Source organism: Typopeltis vanoorti, chromosome 3, assembly GCF_054136105.1.
Source record: "Typopeltis vanoorti isolate ZY-2024b chromosome 3, IOZ_Tvanoo_1.0, whole genome shotgun sequence".
NCBI lineage: Eukaryota > Metazoa > Arthropoda > Arachnida > Uropygi > Thelyphonidae > Typopeltis > Typopeltis vanoorti.
In genome coordinates this window covers 110,804,670-110,824,426 of record NC_143551.1, presented here as the reverse complement: position 1 = coordinate 110,824,426, position 19,757 = coordinate 110,804,670, and the positions used below count along the sequence as shown (strand labels likewise).

The following is a 19,757-nucleotide window of genomic DNA, read 5'->3' as shown; positions in this document are numbered from 1 at the left end:
CATGTAGAGCTTGACAGCAGCAGGAAATGATGAGGGGATGAGACAGATTGTGAGCAAGAAAGACATATATGGGAAATTAAGTAAACCTGATATTAATTAGAGTTGATGATATATCACCACATATTTTGAAGGAATGTGCCAGGGAGTTGACATATTTGTTTAATATGAGTCTTACACTGGGTCAAGTTCCAAAAGAGTGGAAGGAAGGTAAGACTGTACCACTTCATAAAAGGAGGCAGCTGAATTCAAGCATCAAATTACAGGTCAATCTATGTGACAGGTTTTGTGGTTAAAGAGTTATTATTATTATTATTATTATTATTATTATTATTATTATTATTACTAAACAAGACCTCATGGAGTCAAAGACTCATCTAGGAGGTCCTTTTATCTTACACACACATCTCATCATACCGTGTCTTAAACACATTCAAACTACTCGCAGACACCACGCTCTCAGGCAAGGCATTCCAATCACTCACAACTCTGCACGAAAAAAACCTGCCTCTCACTCCCCTACTCACACCCTCCTTATACAGTTTCCAGGGATGACCTCTGGTTCTCCCCTGATCTCCCACTATTCTCTGTAGAACTTCTCCACCATTGATCCTATAACAACCCTTTACCAACTTGTAGGTCTCTATCATATCTCCCCTCTTCCTTCTCTCCACGAGACTCTGCAAATTACATCTTTTCAATCTTTCCTCATACTCAACATTCCAGAGGTCAGAAACTACCTTAGTCAGTCGCCTTTGGACCCTTTCCAACATCTCTTCATCCTTCTGAAAACCCGGTGACCAAATCTGGGCACAATAGTCCAAGTGTGGCCTAATCAAAGCCTTATACATTGGAACAAGTATCTCCCTACTTCTACATGTCAGTGTCCTCTGCATCATTCCCAGAAGTCTTTGTGTTGTCCTCACAATTTTGCCGATGTGTCCCCTAAATTTTAGATCCTTATCCACTATCACCCCCAGATCTCTTATTTCCTCTACTTCCAACAATATATTCTCACCAAGCATAAATTCTGCATCCCATCTTTGTTTTCCAAATTTTAAAACTTTACATTTTGCAACATTGAACTCACATCCCCATTTGCTTGCCCAATCACTCAATTTATTCAAGTCTTCTTGCAAGGCCACAACATCTTCACTACTCTTTATGGTTCGTCCCAACTTTGCATCATCTGCAAACAACTGAATATCTCCATCCAAATCTTCACCAATATCATTAATATATAAGTTAAATAGTAATGGCCCTAAAACAGACCCCTGAGGGACTCCACTAGTGACTTTCCTTTTCCTGGATATTGCACCCCCATACACAACTTGTTGATACCTATCAGATTGCCAGTCTCCAATCCAATGCACTAATCTAATATCCAACCCCATCTGCTCTAGTTTGACTGTCAACTTATCATGAGGTACTCTATCAAAAGCCTTTGCGAAATCCAAATATATTACTGTGTATCCTTCTCCTCTGTCCAAGGAAGCAGTCACTTTATTGTAATAAGTAAGTAGATTACTAAAACATGACCTCCCTTTAGCAAATGCATGCTGTCCATCAAAGATTATACCATTGTTGTCAACCCAACTCTGGATCCTAGTTCTCACAAGCTTCTCCAACAACTTAACCACAACACCTGACACACAGGTAGGCCTATAGTTTGATGCTTGAGTTCGATCACCTCCTTTATGAAGTGGCACAATCTTGCCCTCCTTCCACTCTTTAGGAACTTGACCAAGTGCAAGACTCGTATTAAAAAAATATGTCAAGGCAGGTGTCAACTCTCTGGATAGGCTTGTGTTAATTTGGATAGTTGGATAGGCTTGTGAGAATTGAGATCCAGAATTGTATTGACAGTAATGGCATTATTTTTGATAGACAGCATGGGTTTACCAAAGGGAGGTGATGTTTTAGTAATCTACTTACTTATTACAATAAGGTGACAGCAGCATTGGACGTGGGAGACAGACACACAGTAGTTTACTTAAAGTACTTAGACTTAACAAGGCTTTTGATAGATTACTGCATGATAAGTTGATAGTCAGACTAGAGTGGATGGGGTTAGATATTAAACTAGTGCATTGGATTGGAGATTGGCTGTCTGATAGGTGTCAAAAAGTTGCATATGAGGGGGGGACAATATCACAGAAGAGGAAAGTCACTAGTTGTATGCCTCAAGGTTCAGTTTTAGGATCATTGCAGTTTAACCTGTATATTAATAATATTCAAAAAGATTTGAATGGGGATATACAGTTGTTTGCAGATGATGCAAAGTTGGGATGAACTATGAGGAGTAGAGATGTTGTAGCCTTACAAGAAGACTTAGTGAATGGGTACATAAGTGAAGATAATAGTTCAATGTTGCAAAATGTATGGTTTTAAAATTTGGAAAACAAAGATGGGATGTAGAATTTACTCTTGGTGGGGGGGATATATTGTTAGATGTGGAGGAAATAAGAGATCTTAGGACAATAGTGGATAAGGATCTAACATTTAACGGACTTACTGCCAAAATTGTGAGGACAACACAACGAATTTTGGCAATGATGTGGAGGACACTGACATAGAAGTAAGGAGATTCTGTTCCATTGCATAAGGCTCTGATTAGGTCACATATGGACTAATCAGATTAGATCTGATTAGCTCACAGTGACTGTGCACAGATTTGATCACCTGGATTTCAAAATGTTTCAAGGGGATGTTGGAAAGGTTGCAGAAGCGATTGAAAATTTAGTTTCTGATATCTGGAATGTTGAATATGAAGAAAGTTGAGACAATGCAATTTGCAGATCTAGTGGATAGGAAGGACAGTGATATGATAGAGACATACAAGTTGATAAGGGGTTGTTATAGGATTAATGTTGAAGAGGTTTGTATAAAATGGTAGGAGACTGGGAGGAGAACAAGAGGTAATCTCTGCACACTGTATAAGGAGGGTGTGAGCAAGGGATTGAGAAACAGCTTTTTCACATGGAGAGTTGTGAATCATTGGAATGTACTGCTTGAGAGTGTGGTGTCTGCAAAGAATATGAATGTGTTTAAAGCACAGCTGTGTGTAACAAAAGGGATCTCCTAGATGAGTCTGTAACTCCATGGGTCTTAGGATAATAAAGTAATAATAATAAGAAATGCAAAAAGAAACTTCTATAAAGACAATAGTTCAGGTGCAAACTTGTTTGCTTACACCTGGATAAAGGATTAAACTAAGTTTAATCCTTTTAAAGTATAATTTCTTGGTATCTTTAATTTATTCTATAGAAACAAATTAATCTCTGCACAAAATGATGTAATACAAACCTGGTATATGATTAAGAAATGAAACAGTGTATACTCCTAAAACCACTGCCTTTCAAATAAAAAAAAAGTGATGACTTTAACCATTACTTTCTAGACCAAATCCAAGAACTACAGCAAATGACCTCTTCATTCACAAAGTACAATCCTCTGCTTGGACTTCGAGAAAGTAAGATATCGTTTCCAATGACAGAAACAGAACCATTCTGCAGTTAATCAAATCAATCCAAGGTTCAGAAATCAATGGTATAAGACCCAAAGAGACTGAACAGAATACAGCAATCCTAGTTCCAATCATACAAAAATTACTAAATAAAATATTTGGCACTGGACATATACTCAACACATCAGAGATCACATTAATCACAGTTATATACAAAAAAGGGAAAACAAGCAACTATAGCTACACCACCAGCTATCAACTAAATCATGGAGAAGATCATTATTATCAAACTTGCTATATGTACAGAGTTTATTTTTCACTTGGTTAGACTATAATAAGTTTAGTTTAATCCATTATCCAAGTGTGAGCAAACAAAGTTTGCTCACACTGAGATAGGATTGATGAGAGCTTTCTCCACCTTTGCAATGAGTTGCCTGGTGTTGCACTACCTTACCCTAGTCCCGGAGATACTTTCAGGTGCAAACTTTGTTTGCTCACACTTAGATAAAGGATTAAACTAAACTTATTATAGTCTAACCAAGTGAAAAATAAACTCTCAACATCTTTCTCTGAATCTGGAGTAATTTAATAATAAGGTTGCACACCCTTTGGCAACTCCTATAGGTTAGGATGACCTCTCATTGCTTCTGCCTTTGTATCTCCACTACTGGGCCTAGCTCCCACTGACGAGACTTCAATAAAGGTCGAAATCGGTATGGGTAGTGGCCCTTGCCTTAATGCATAGCATTACACATATCCGCAAGGAGATGTGCTTTGCATTATGGGAGATACTGAGATAGGAGTGATGAGAGATTTCTCACCTTTGCAACGAGTTTGCTGGTGTTGCACTACCTTACCCCAGTCCTGGAGATACTTTCAGGCATAAACTTTGTTTGCTCACACTTGGATAAAGGATTAAACTAAACTTATTATTGCTATATGTACAAAAATATTTTGTATCATTCTAAAAACACAATTCAGTTTCCAGAACAGTAATGGAAAAACAATACTCCCTAAAGGTTGAAAGATCTAAAACAATGAATTAGCAAACTAAAAATAAAATAGTCATGGTCATCTTTATTGACCTATCTACAGAATTCGATAAACTCAGACATAAAATACTTCTTGAAATAGGCATAATAAGATAGGTAGGCATCTGTATGCAGATTAGAAATTACCTCCAAAACAGAAAATGAGCATCAGCCTGTGGAGTTCTACTCCTCTTCAATATCTATATGCAAGACTACCTCTTAATCAGCTTCCTCTCAGAAGTATATATTCTGAGAGGTAGATGCAGAGCTAAAGTATTTTCATGTTGCTCATTCATACTGATATAAGCACTATCTCAAAAAACATGTCACATGATATATATATGGTCACTGACTGGCTCAAAGTGAACTCCATCCATCTAAACTCTGACAAGATAAAAATCATTGACATCAAAAAGCATGTGCCAGCCAGATGACAATATGTATATCATAATCCCAGATCAACTTTCTTACATATATATATAAAACATCCATCAGTGAAACTACCACTAATAAAGGTGTTAGTATACAAGGCATTAGGTGAAAACATATTACAATACAATACAACACACGCATTATGTGTAAACTAAACAGTTACATCAGTGCAGTATAAATGATAAAGCTGATATTTTGTGAACAAAAAATATTATACCAAATTTATCAGAATTGCAATGATGTCATGTCAAATATTAAAAGCCAAACATCTGTTCCTCTATACAGTCCTGCTAACAAATTTAAAGCAATGCTTTTTGTAGTTAGCATCATTTTAAAGCAATGCTAACTATACAACAAGCAAAAACATATCATATAACCTCAGACAACTTAATCTGTCACATATGAATATAATATTCATTATACAAAAGCTGGCAAGAACTTTCATTATTACTATTATTATTATTATCAGTCCTCCAGAGAGTCAAGGACTCAATGGAAGAGGCCTTACATTGGCCACACTAGCTGCCATGCCATCTCTTAACCTCATACACACTAGATGTACTCAATACTACTACAACATGCAAACTGTTCTACTCACTCATGGTTCTCTGAGAGAAAAATCTAGCTCTCACCCCCATCTTAACTGCACATAAACTTGATTTTCACAGAAGTCCCCTTGTCATCTCCCTACCATTCATATAATAAAAAACTTCATCCATCGATATCCTATAACACCCTCTCAGAAATGTATAGCATTCTATCATATCACCGAATTTTCTCCTGTCTATAAATGCCTGCAGTCAACATGCACGCAATCTATAATGGTAATCTACATTCGGTAATCCAAATATCACCTTTGTGAAACTTCTTTGCAGTCTTTCAATAGCCTGTTAATCCTATTTGAACCCACCAAATCAGTGCACAGTAATCTAAGTACAATCATATCAAGGCCTTATAAAGGGACAAAATGACTTCCATATTCTTATATGACAATGTTCATTACAACATTGCAATTGCACTCTGGGTTCTATTTGCAATCATTGCTATATGACCATTGAACTCTAACTTCCTATCTGCCACAACTATGACCCATCAGTTACTCTAAGAATAATAATGGTGATAATATGGTAATAGGTGATAGAATATAAAGGAGAAAACAATTTTAGATTTATTCAGAGGATATGATTGTGAGTGGTGGTTTTAAACTTCCCTCCAGTAGGTGAGAGTAATAACAACGTAATCACCTGGGCTGTGGCTAGTCATATGAAGACTTCTATGAGGAAAAGATGTATGTGGAAATAAAAGGCTAGTGATTATGAAAAGCTTAGGAGACAGCTTAGAGCTATAGCATGGAAGGAGGTGATATGTGGGAAGGACAAATATGCTGCATGGGAACTTCCCAAAAGATATTTAACAACATCGATGTGCAAACATATTCCAAAGTTAAAAAATTGAAGAAGGTAGGTGTCAAATGGATGACTAAAGGGATCATCATCATCAAATTCTTCCTGCCATGTACCCTCAAGGGGTGTACAGGATATGATAGTACTACATGAAAAAAATTACATCATTACTAACTTCCTATCTACAATTTTCTTCCAAATCAGTCTGTTACTTGTCAAGACTCCAACATTATCAGATCTTATATTTCTATCGTCTAAGGCACTTTGAACCGTATCAATCCATCTATATCTTGGTCTTTCTCTGGGTCGTTTTGTTGCCAACCTGGCAGAGAACACTTGTTTTGCTAATCTTTCTTCATTCTGTTTAAGTGACCATACCACCTAAGATTAGCTCTGCTACGCATTCCTGGATGCTGACAATGTCAAGTTCTTTCCTAATATCCTCATTTTTAATATGATATTGTCATTGATGCCATCTGTTCACGCCTATAATCTTTCTCAGGACTCATATCTGCAGTCTCTAGTCTTTGGTCATGTGCTTAACTTCTGACCCAGCTCTCAGATCCATAAGTTAAAACTGGTTTGAACACTGTCTTGTATACAGCTAATTTAGTGTTCTGACTAATTTCTCTCTTATTCCATATGAATTTATTCAAATGACTTCCCACCATACCAGCTTTGCTGATTCTGTTGTCTACTTCTATATTTAATTTACCATCTTCAGTAAAATTCGTGCCTAAGTAACTGAAATGTTTTACTTGTTCCACAGGTTCTCTATTCACAACACAGTTGACATTTTCAATGATTCTGCCTATTTTCATTGTCTTTGTCTTTTTATTGCTGACCTTCATACCATATCTATTACAACAGTTATTCAATTTAGTCATAGAATCTTGCAGACTTGTTGCAGATTTATTTAGAAGTATAACATCATCTGCATAAAGCAAAGAGCTGACATTAACATCTCCAATTTTGATATCAGGTTTAATACCACTTTCCTTCATAATGGAACTCAAATAAAGACTAAGTATTGCTTGATATAATGACCCATTGACACCATATAACTGTAGCACACTGAATAGCTTCTCTCTTGGCACTTTGTCATAGGCCTTTTCCAAATCGACAAAACTTAAATACAGATCTTTGTTATATTCCCATGCTTTGTTGACTATTTGTCGTAAAGTGAAGATCTGATCCTGACATCCTCTATTTGGCCTGAATCCAGCTTGTTCTTCACCAAGCTTTTCTTCCACAATTCTTCTCAACCGTTTCTCAATTATACTTGCATAGATCTTGCCAGGAACACTCAGTAGGGAAATAGCTCTGTAATTCTCACATTCGGTTTTATTTCCCTTTTTATATATGGTTACTATGAGAGCTCTACTCCAATAATCGGGAATTTGTCCCTCTGTCCAGGTTTTCTGAACTATGCAGTGCAGTCACTGTAAGACTTTTATACCACCATACATCAGCATTTCTGGTCGAATATCATCTACCTCCTGCTGCCTTTCTACATTTCAAGCCTCTGATGGCTTTTTCTACTTCAAGTATGGATATGTATTCCTGACTGCATGCCTGGTCAGTGTTTTTTACCATTGTGCTGTCATCACTGCTTGTTTCATTTCTCAGTTTTTCAAAGTAATTACTCCATACTTCAAGGATATCTTTTTCTCCCATTTTCATGTCACCTTTATCATCTCTAACTCCTTTTATAGCACTCTTTCCACCATTCCTAAGCTTCTTCAACAACCTCCAGAATATTTTGCCACCTTCTTGATATTTATTTTCTATATTCTTGCCAAAGTCCTCCCATGACTTTTGTTTAGCTAGTTTTACACAGTGTTTGGCATTCTTGCATTTGTCTCTGTATTCTCTAAGAGCACAAGCTAGCTTATTTGCCAGGAACTTTTGATAGGCCTTCTTCTTTTCTTTCACTGCCTCTTTAACTTCCTGTGTCCACCAGGGAGTTCTAATTTTTCTATCCTTGCAGACAACTTCACCACATGCCTCTCCAGCTGAATCAATCAGGGCTTTCTTCAAGGCATTGAATTCAATTGCCATTGAATCTCCAAGGTTTGATTCTTGTTCTCAAACTCTTTCATTTTTTATTCAATAATCTTTGTGTATTTTACAGTTCACATCTGAGAGCTGCTCAACTTTTATTCACTTTAAAACTTTCTTACATGTTATTCTTTTCAATATGAAATTCAATTTTATCCTGCTCAAGACTAAATAGTGATAATTTCCAATTTCAAATCCTCTGTACACTCTGGTGTCCTGCACCAGGGAGAAAACATCACTATCAACAATAACATAGTCAATGAGACTTTTCTTATTCCTAGCCTCTTCTCTCCATGTGAATTTGTGCACATTTTTATGTTGGAACATGGTGTTAGTAATAACCAGTCCATGTCCTGAGCAGAAATCCAACAAATATTTGCCATTATTATTAGCTTTGCTCTTTTCTCCAAATTTTCCCAAAATATTTTTGTATGTCTCACAATCATTTCCTACTCTGCTATTTAGATCCCCAACAAGGACCAACTTTTCCTTTTTCATTGTGTCAATTGCTTTTTTCTAAAGCCTCAAAAAATTCCTCCACTTCTACCTTAGTGGAACCTTCTGTGGGACCATAGGCACAAATAAGTCTCATTTTCTAGTTCCTCATTCTCATATTTGCCCACATCACTCTACTTGAGAGTGCCTGCCATTCGAGAAGATTAGCCTCGTATTTAGTGTTGAATACTATGGCTACTCCTTATTTTCCTTGATTGTCATTGCCTGAATATAACATTTTGTATTTATTGCTCAGAAAGATCTCACCAGTTTTTGTCTTTTTTGTTTCAGTCACCCCTATTATGTCGATCTGGTACTTATCCAATTCCTCAGCTAGCTCCATTTCTTTGCCATTCAGGCTTCTTATGTTGATAGTACCGATCTTTAACTCTGGTGATGTTGAGTTGGAACGTGTTTTCAGATTAGTTTCAGACTAAAGGGATTAAGCATGAAATTTGGAAGAAGAAAATATTGAGAAATGCAATGCATTTCTCAATTTTGCAATCAGATGTTATTGCCTACAGGAGGATTAAATAGATTGTATAGTTTGTATGAAGATGCTGGTAAGTGAAACTTTCAGTTGAATGTTGCAAAGTGTAAGGGATTTGAACTTTGGTAAGCAACGATGAGATGCAAAGTATACACTTGATGGGGAAACTTTAAAGGAAGTAGAAGAGATGAGAGATCTAGGCATTATGGCAGGCGAGGACCTGAAATTCAGGGACCACAGTGTGCAAGTTGTGAAGATGTCACATCTGATAATGGCAATGATGCAGTGAACCCTGACATGCAGAAATAGAGAGCTTATGATGTCATTGTATAAGGCCTTGATCAGGCCTCATATGGAACATTGCGCATATATTTGGTCACCAAGTTTTCATGTGATAAAGATATGTTAGAAACGTCAAGAGATGATTCAAAAAAGTGGTCAGTGGTCTTTGGAATGTGGAGTATGAAGATAGATTAAAAAAATGTAAATTGAAAAACGTCATAAACAGAAAGAGAAGGGGAGTGGATATGATTCAGACATATGAGTTAGTCAGTGATAGGTTTCAGGTTGACATGGAAAACATTTTTCATATAATGGGAGAGGAGAGTAAAACAAGAGGCAATCCCTGGAAAGTGTATAAAGAGAATGTGATCAGAGGAGTGAATTGCAGGTTCTTTACATTGAGAGTGGTTCGTGAGTGGAATGCATTGCCTGAGTGTGTTGTGAATGTAGACAAGGGAAATCATTTTAAGGCACATTTGGATGAGCTTTTTATGTGATCATGTGCATCCCACGATGAGTCTCTGACCCCATGGAGATCAGATGTTAATAAGAATAATAATAATGATAACAATATGATACATCAGAGAATATCTCATTGCACCAGGGTGCAAAACTTTACACACACTAACATTATACTGATATCTATTATCATTTGCCATCCTTCCAGCATTCTTAATCCATTCTGTAACTGCTGTATATCAATTGCATCTCTAATTATAAATTAAAGATGCCAAGATTTTATACTCTAGATTTCATCCTTTATCCAAGTGTAAACAAACAAAGTTTGCACGTGAAGTAACTTCATGACTGGAGGCTAAGGACTTCACGTCAATTGCCTTAGTATGTCATATTGTACTGCACATATTCTTACAGACGTGTGTAATGCTATGCATATGGGAAGGGAAACTACCAGACCAGTTTCGACATTTATTGGGGTCTCATCAATGGGAACCAGACAAAGAAGTGATACTAAAGATTGAAGTAATGCAGAAATCATATTTCCATACACAAGTATTCAAAAGGTGTCACTTATTACTAAATAAAGAATGAAACCAAGAATATAAATTCTTGGCATCTTTCATTTACAACATATATCTCTAATGCAGAGTATTTTAGTGATAAGGTGTGACATCTTTTGACTACTTGTATAGGGAAATATAACTTCTGCATTACTTCAACCTTGGTATCACTTCTAGGTCTCGCTCTCACTGATGACACTTCAAGCAAATAAGACAACTGAAAGAACTTAATATGCAGACAAGATCATCAAAAAGAAAAGTTGAAATAAAAAAAAATTGAGGATAAACAAAAAAATTAAAAGGTGCATTTAAAAAAGGAACTAAATCTAAAAGAAAAAGAAATAATAAAAAATGTAAAGATTGAGAAAGTTACAGATCATCAAATGAAGCCACTTCAGGCTCAGAAGAGTTTATGGACTATGGATAACCATCTCATGCTAATAAAGAGAAAGTAAGAGATACAATTAAAGAAAAAAGAATAAAATTTACTGATTCAAAGTTTTCTCAGTATGATTATCTTCTACATGAAAAATGAAAATAAAATAACTAACTTCCAAATTAAGAACGACAGGGATGAAATTGAAATAATGGAAAGCAACTTAAAAACTAGAAAACAGTTTACAAGAAGCAGAATACACAATCGCTCCTTCATAGTTGAAGGCTTCAATAGGTTCATCCAAAATCTAGAAGTTAAAGACTTACCAGTGACACTTCACTAATCATTGCATCTCCTTTCTGCATTGCCTCATTAAATGTATGAGAATTTCAATGGCAAATTACACAAGAAACTATATGGAAACTTATGCTATGCCATAATATCGGGTTTTTGTTTCTCCAAGAAACATACTTCTGCAGATATAAAGATCTAAGAACTTTAACAGATAGATATCCACTTCTTTCTTATTGGACCTTTCAAAGATTTAACAGCGCTGGGGTAGGAGTTCTTATTCCCCACCCCCACCCCCACCCCGGAGTTCAGTAATATCTTGACACTAAACTTGAAATACTGTGTATGTGTAATAAGGTTTATAAATTTCTACACTCCATCCAATGGAATACTTAGACAAAAATTCTTCCAGGAATTGGAGTCGTATTTATACAGTATCCACTACATCATAGCAGCTAGAGACTGGAATTGTATTGAAAACTCCACCCTGGATAAAATAGGAGGACACCCCAGGAGTGGAAAAGTGGGATATGCACAGTTAAAACACGTCTTGATGATGCTTAACTAGTAGACATATGGAGGATTCACAATCCTGTTTTTCAGGATTACATGTACATGAATCAAGGTATTAGTACCCGTCTTGATTGAATTTATATCTCTTCTTCCCTTGTAAATAGGATAAGTCAGATAAAACATCTTGACATCAACATATCAGATCATAATCCAGTTTCTACATAAATTCTGCTACATGGAACAAGTAGAAGCCAATTCTGGACAAATTTTCTGTTGATCTTTTCAACCAAATTCCAGACCCCTCTGTTCAAATAGGAATAATGATACCTGGAACTGAGATATGTGGTGAAAATTCAAACAAACAGTAAAACAGAATATGATTGAATGGGTAAAGGAACAGGCTTTCATTAAAAGAAAAAAGTTGAAAGACCTGTATAAAGAGAGAAGCTACTTCGTAGCAAGCCAACGCAATGGCATAGAATGTAGCAATGTCATTAGATACATTAACATAAAGATAGAAAGGGAAAGGCAGCAACAAGTAGAAGAAAAAAAAATTTAAATAAGAATACAGAAGCATTTAGCAGATAGCCCTTTACTGCATTCCTCAATAGACAATACACTAAATTTCACAAAGAAAGGACCATCACTGAAATTTGAGTTGATGGTGAAGCATTTCCACCACTCAAGATATTCTTAACTTCTTTCAAAAACACCACAAAAATCTGTTTGAAGAAGATAGTAATGTGGGAAATTATAACTCTTGGAGCATTAATGGCTTTCCTGAAAAAGCCTGACATGTGAAAGGCAGCCGAAGTGGATTATATTAGACCAGAAATGCTCAAGTATGGAGATATAAAAGTCTTACAGTGGCTGCAATGCATAGTTCAGATGGACAGGACAGAGGGTCAAATTCCAGATGATTGGTGTAGAGCTCTTATACCCATATACAAAAAAGGGAAAGAAAACTGAATGTGAGAAATACAGAGGTATTTCCCTACTGAGTGTTCCTGGTAAGATCTATGCAAGTATACTTGAGAAACGGTTGAGAAGAATTGTGGAAGAGAAGCTTAGTGAAGAACAAGTTGGATTCAGGTCAAATAGAGGCTGTCAGGATCAGATTTTCACTTTACAACAAATTGTTGAGAAATCATAGTAATATAACAAAGATCTCTATTTAGGTTTTGTAGATCTGGAAAGTCACATGACAAGGTGCCAAGAGAAAAGCTATTCAAAACACTACAGTTGTATGGTGTCAGTGGGGCATTATATCAAGCAATACTTAATCTTTAATTGAGTTGTAAGTCATCAGTTAGAATTGACAGAAGTACAGGAAGGTCGTTTAATGTTAAATCTGGTGTCAGAAAAGGATGTACATTATCTCCTCTGTTATTAATTATCTATATGGATCACATGTATGGCTGTATAAATCTACCAAAGATTTGGGAGACTGTCATCCTAAGACCAAATTAATATTTATTTTATTTTTTTCAAAACTTGGGACTACTATTTGGACTACTATATTTTTTTCAAAGCTCTGGACTACTGTTTTTTTTTAAAACTTAGATGGCAGTGTATTAGGACTTTAGTCTTGTGTTTCACACTGCAATTACTTATACTAGCCCCACTGTTACACCGAATTGTGGTTGTCTCGCATTTGTAACAAACTTTGTTTGTGTGCTCTGAAGATGCTGGATATAATACCAGTGAAATATTAGCTTTGAAGTTAATAAATAGTTATTTACTTATCAATCTGTGTTTGATTTAATACCGTTTAAATTCAATTCAACATGTGTGACGAACACATAAGCCTATCCATGCATTCCCTCATTCTTCATCAAACCATTCATTTCTATTTTTCCTATATCATCCTGTTTCTTCTTCAGCTGCAGATATGATTGTTTGTTGGATGAAGTCCCATTTTTCTTCTATATTCTTTCCTTTTTCTATTGTTTTAATATTATCTTTTATTTTCTTTTGTTATTTAACAATTATTTCTCTATTTTGGAATGTTTCAGTGTTCCATTTCTTTATCTTTTCAGTTTTCTTTTATTCTACATTTGATATTCTTACTAAATAGTTTAGGGAAATAACAACGTAGACTAGGATATACATTAAAATAACTTTTTAATACAAATCCAATATTTCGGTAACGTTATGTTGCTATTTTCAACAGGAACTTGTGAGCAAGACACGTGCACGCAGGCACAGCAAACAGTAAATGAGGACGAAGCAGGAAACTATACTTTCTCCTAAAGTCCTACTGGTGCCCCCTAGCGGACAATGTTGGTATTCTTGGGTGATTGGGATGAGGTCTTCTGATGTAGGTTTCCCAAATTTGAGGCAGTCTCATGCAGCTAAATTTATTGAGGTTTAGATTGTTTCTTAGGCTGAGGCTGATTCCATGAAAAGCCTTTCGTACTTGTATTTACTATGGTGAATGATAGTGGCTTTCTTACACCGTATTCTATGGTGGGTATCCAGAGCATGGTCTGCAAGACCTGAGTGGATGTATTGGTGGAACCGGATGTAGTCCTTGTGTTCTGTAATTCTGATATTGGCTGTCCTGCCTGTTTGGCCAAAGTAGGACAGCTTACAGCTGCAAGGGACCTGGTATATACTAGGTAGGTCTAGGGGAGGGGGGGGGGGTTGGTCTTTAGTGGAGCGGATAAGGGATGCCAATTTCTTATATGGTCTGTAACAAGAAGTTAAGCCATGTTTTTTTAGGATTTTTGTAATTTTTTCCGAGGTGCCTCTGATATAGGGTATGTTGATGGATTTAGAGTAATCCTTGTTGTGAGGGGGGGGGAGGGTTGTGGTTTATTGGTTTCAATATTTTTTGGATTGTTTTGGGAGGGTAGCCATTGGCTGAGAAAGTGTTGAGAATGTGGTTTAGTTCTGTGGTTAGGGCATTGTCATTTGAACAGATAAGTTTAGCCCTGTTGTGTAGTGTCTTAATGACACTATATTGTTGTGAGGAAGGGTGGTGGGATTGTTAGTGAATGTATCTGCCTGTATGGGTGGATTTTCTATAGAGTGAGAAAACTAAGGTTCCATCAGGCTGGCAGGTGACTAGTGTGTCTAAGAGAGGAAGGCAGTTTTTTTTTCTTCTTCCAAGGTGAATTTGATTCTGGGGTGTTGGTTGTTTAAGTGTGTTAGGAAGGAGAGGAGTGCATCGGAGCCATTTGGCCAAATAGCGAACACATCATCTACATATCAAAGCCAAATGGTTGGTTTTTGTGGGGCAAAGTTTAAGGCTTTCTCTTCAAAAGTCTCCATATACAAGTTGGCCAAGGGTGGGGAGATATCGGGAGGAAATTTAGCTTGGATTAGCTCTAAGGATTCTCTGAGTTGGACATTTGTGAATAAGGAGGAGACATCAAAGCTGACCATTACATCAGTGTGTTTGAGTGTAAGGTTTTCTATTGGATTTATATTAAAAAGTTATTTTAATGTATATCCTAGTCTATGTTGTTATTTCCCTAAACTATTTAGTAAGAATGCATAACCAACGTCCAAGCCTTTCCACTAGAATTACGATAATCCACGGAGATTCTACCACACGTAAAGCTCGCCATTACGGTAAAATGAAGTTGAAGCTATCAAGACAACTTAATCATCTCATTCCTAAAACGCTGCCAGGATAACCAGGTAATTCCTAATTGTGTTAAATTCAAGCACCGGTTCTCTTCGCAATAGACTCTTCGCATTTATTATCGTGCCAGCCAAGCGTTGCTCAGGGAACAAATCGCTACTACTCGCCGTTTCCTGAGTGATGCTAACTTAACTATCCAAGGACTCGAAGATGACCTTTCAAGCACCTTAAGCCACGAAATGTGGTCTATTTTGCAAGACATCTAGTGCACTGCAGTGGAGAAAGAATTTAAAAAAGTACGAGATGGACACATCAAAAAATTTGAAAATTTAACAAAGAAGAACGCGATCTCGAAACTGCAACTTCCTACTGAAACGGTGGTCAACCTTTCGTTGTGTATTGTGAAACCTGAAGCACTCAGCGCCCTCTCACCTGGCCACAACTTCAGGTTTCACAATACAAGAATACCTGAAGAGGACATTATGACACCGGTTGAACGTGGGATACGACACCTTCCTAACCACGTCACCAACGATATCAGACTGGATGTGGCTTGTGTTCTGACCAAAGCAAAAACCACCTAAAGCCAACATGCCCATTAAAGAAATTAAATCTCTACTGGAATTAAAGAAAAACTTAACTTAAAGAAAACTGCTTAACCAAAAGGATTATACAGGTAAGCTGAAAGCTCTATTGTTAGATAGGGCTACTTACCTCCCTATTGAGTACAATCCCACCAACTCACAAGAAAACTCCACAGGCTCCTTAAGAAGGTCACTTCTTGGCCTGTGGGAGCCACTAACAGATTAAAACCATTTAACTCCATACCCCCCTGTATTTATGGACTCACAAAAATACATAAAGAAAATGTGCCATTACGTCCCATAGTGGATGGCATTGATTCCCCCACATACAAACTAGCTAAACATTTGGCCAAAGCTTTCACATGCTATACTGGCAACACACCTTCATACATAAAAAACTCAGCTCACTTCAAAGCCAGGATGGAAAACCTTACACTCAAACACACTGACGTAATGATCAGCTTTGATGTCTCTTCCTTATTCACAAATGTCCCACTCAAAGAATCCTTAGAGCTAATCCAAGCTAAATTTCCTCCCAATATCACAGCCCTATTTCAGTTCACAATGAACTCAGGCTATTTGGTTTGGCAAGGAAAATTCTACAAACAAATAGAGGGGACAGCCATGGGTTCTCCACTCTCCCCACCCTTGGCCAACTTGTATATGGAGACTTTTGAAGAGAAAGCCTTAAACTCTGCCCCACAAAAACCAACCATTTGGCTTCAATATGTAGATGATGTGTTCGCTATTTGGCCACATGGCTCCGATGCACTCCTCTCCTCTCCTCATTCCTAACACACTTAAACAACCAACACCCTAGAATCAAATTCACCTTGGAAGAAGAAAAAAACAACTGCCTTCCTTTCTTAGACACACTAGTCACCCGCCAGCCTGATGGAACCTTGGTTTTCTCAGTCTATAGAAAACCCACCCATACAGGCAGATACATTCACCAACAATCCCACCACCTTTCCTCACAACAATATTGTGTCATTAAGACATTACACAACAGGGCTAAACTTATCTGTTCAAATGACAATGCCCTAACCACAGAACTAAACCACATTCTCAACACTTTCTCAGCCAATGGCTACCCTCCCAAAACAATCCAAAAAATATTGAAACCAATAAACCACAACCCCCCCCCCCCCTCACAACAAGGATTACTCTAAATCCATCACTATACCCTATATCAGAGGCACCTCAGAAAAAATTACAAAAATCCTAAAAAAACATGGCTTAACTTCTTGTTACAGACCATATAAGAAATTGGCATCCCTTATCCGTTCCACTAAGACCAACCCCCCCCCACACACACACACCTACCTAGTATATACCAGGTCCCTTGCCGCTGTAAGCTGTCCTACTTTGGCCAAACAGGCAGGACAGCCAATATCAGAATTACAGAACACAAGGACTACATCCGGTTCCACCAATACATCCACTCAGGTCTTGCAGACCGTGCTCTGGATACCCACCACAGAATACGGTGGAAGAAAGCCACGATCATTCACTGTATAAATACAAGTACAAAAGGCTTTTCATGGAATTAGCCTCAGCCCTAAGAAACAATCCAAACCTCAACAAATTTGGCTGCATGAGACTGCCTCAAATTTGGCAAACGTACATCAGAAGACCTCAGCCCAATCGCCCAAGAATACCAACACTGCCCGCTAGGGGGGGGGGGGAACCAGTAGGACTTTAGGAGAAAGTATAGCTTCCTACTTCATCCTCATTTACTGTTTGCTGTGCCTGCGTGCACGTGTCTTGCTCACAAGTTCCTGTTGAAAATGGCAACGTAACGTTACCGAAATATTGGATTTGTATTAAAAAGTTATTTTAATGTATATCCTAGTCTACGTTGTTATTTCCCTAAACTATTTAGTAAGAATGCATAACCAAAATCTAAGCCTTTCCATTAGAATTACATTTGATATTCTATATATAAATTTAATTTTAACTAACATATGATCAAATTCACAATTTGCTTCTCTATATGCTCATACATCAGTAACTGAACTTGCCCATCTTTTTGAAATCAGGATATGATCTATTTGATTACATTCTTTAGTTGATGGAATAATCCAGGTCCTCAAATGTATCTTCTTATGTTGAAAACATGTACTCATTATTCTTTGTTTATTTGATATTGCTAATTGTATAAGTCTATTTCCGTTTTCGCTTGTTTCTTCATGTAAACTATACTTTCCAATTACTTCATGAAATATGTCTTCTTTCCCTATTTTTCTGCATTAAGTTCCCCTAATATTATCATGGTATAATTTTTACTTATTTTTTCACATGTTTCTTGTAAATCCTTGTAAAATTGATCTATCACAATCTCATCAGCACTTTCAGTCATCACAGCATATAATACATTAATGAAAGATGTTATGGAATTTCCCTTTAATTCATAACTTGCAAATTCTTTCATTTATTGGCGTAAATCCTAAAAATGAATTTATTATCTTCTTTCTAATAATAAATCCTACTCCATAATTTCCTTGTTCTTCAGCACCACTATAATACATAATATAATATTTTTTATTTATTCTTCCTTTTCCTCTCCATCTTATCTCCTGTAATGCTGTAACACTCAATTCAATTTCTTTACTTTGCATTTTCTCTACCTGTAACAGTGTTCTAACATTCCATGTTCCAAAATTCATTAACCTTTTCCTTTTCATGTGTCATTTCCTTGAAGTCAGTCCGGCTTTCAATTGTTTAGCTTTCTTAACAAGAGATCTATTTTACAGGTATGGGGGGTTGTTAACCCATTGCCAAATCTCCCGACTCAGAGGACCAGGCCTCCAAATTTTTGTCCCCTAGAGGCAGGGTGGTCCAGCTATATTCTGAGGCACTGGGTACCCATTTTAGTCACCTCTTACAACATGCATGAGCTATATTGGGACTATTCTTTAACCCTGGTCACCACACAGGGAATATAGGATATCAGCTGATGAAATTTTTCATTATATGGATGTTGGGAAGATGACAAGGGAACATCCATGGAAGTTAAGTTTATGTGCAGTTAAGAAAGGAATGAGGGCTAGATTTTTCTCTCAGAGAACAATGATCAAGTAGAACAGTTTGGATATTGCTGAAGTGAGTGCATCTAGTGTGAATGAGTTTAAGAGAAAGTATCAGAGCTAGTGTGGGTATGCATGTGTCTCAGTGAGTCCTTGAATCCCTGGAAATTTAATAATAATAATATATAAAATAAAGCATAATATCTCTAGTACGGAACTATGAAATACTCCACTAGTCACTCTCATTATCCTACTACAATATACTAATCTTTGATGTCTGTCAGCCACACCCTATAATGCTACCAGCTTCATATCCATTGCAATTTGTTCCAACACTTGTAATAGTTTTCTATGTCAAATGCCTTTGCAAAGTAAGCAGTAGCCATTGCCCTTATCTAATTCTGTTGTCACTCTATTATAAAATATGAGTAGGTAACACTTACACTACACCCTCTGCTTGCTAGGTAGAGGGTGTAGTGTAATTCATTGCTCTATAACACAGCTTTTCAAGCTTCCACATCTTACTATACATGTTTTAGGGATTCAAGGACTCACTGAGACATGACACTGCATGTTGGTTTGAGTAATGTGGGACTTGCATATTGTGGTCTTACCATGGAAACCCATGCTGTGAGCCTCAGCTCTGAATGGTTTTGTGCAGATTCATATTCTCGTCAATGCCCAGAACTCTCCATT

General features: G+C 36.9%; 1 protein-coding gene across 1 annotated transcript in view; it reads right to left on the bottom strand.

Annotated features, from left to right (window-relative positions):
* Nucleotides 1-19,757, bottom strand: part of LOC150108468 (dynein axonemal heavy chain 7-like) — a 990,001-nt gene that overhangs the window by 933,886 nt on the left and 36,358 nt on the right. The window lies entirely within an intron of this gene.